Here is a 330-nt window from a genome sequence, read left to right on the forward strand (position 1 = left end):
ACGAGGATTTGTAAAGAAGAATGTCGGAGGATTTCGATATAAGCCAAGAGGAGACTTGTTTTCCTTTGCTAAAGTAAGAAAACTTTGCTTCTTTTGATCCTGTAAACAAACGTTGGTTTTCACGAGACTCACCAGCGCAGCGCTGACCTCATATGTCATCCCCCCGGTCAGCCCGGAGTGTACAACTGTTGGCACAAGCTAGATTAAAGTGATTATTATGTTTTGAATATGGATATTATGGATATTTTAACGCATCAGGAGGCCTTTGTTCACCCCCCGGAGCCGTGTGAGACACTTTTTTTTATGGATGGGCGCTTTTTATTTCACTTC

The 330-nt window shown here is 42.4% G+C and overlaps 1 protein-coding gene across 2 annotated transcripts in view; it reads left to right on the plus strand.

Annotated features, from left to right (window-relative positions):
- The window catches only part of LOC107656710 (protein CROWDED NUCLEI 3-like), a 6,153-nt gene that overhangs the window by 3,750 nt on the left and 2,073 nt on the right, over positions 1-330 (plus strand). The gene's annotated exons all lie outside the window — the stretch shown is intronic.

Source organism: Sinocyclocheilus anshuiensis, unplaced genomic scaffold (assembly GCF_001515605.1).
Source record: "Sinocyclocheilus anshuiensis isolate Anshui unplaced genomic scaffold, SAMN03320099.WGS_v1.1 scaffold1683, whole genome shotgun sequence".
Classification (NCBI taxonomy): Eukaryota; Metazoa; Chordata; class Actinopteri; order Cypriniformes; family Cyprinidae; genus Sinocyclocheilus; species Sinocyclocheilus anshuiensis.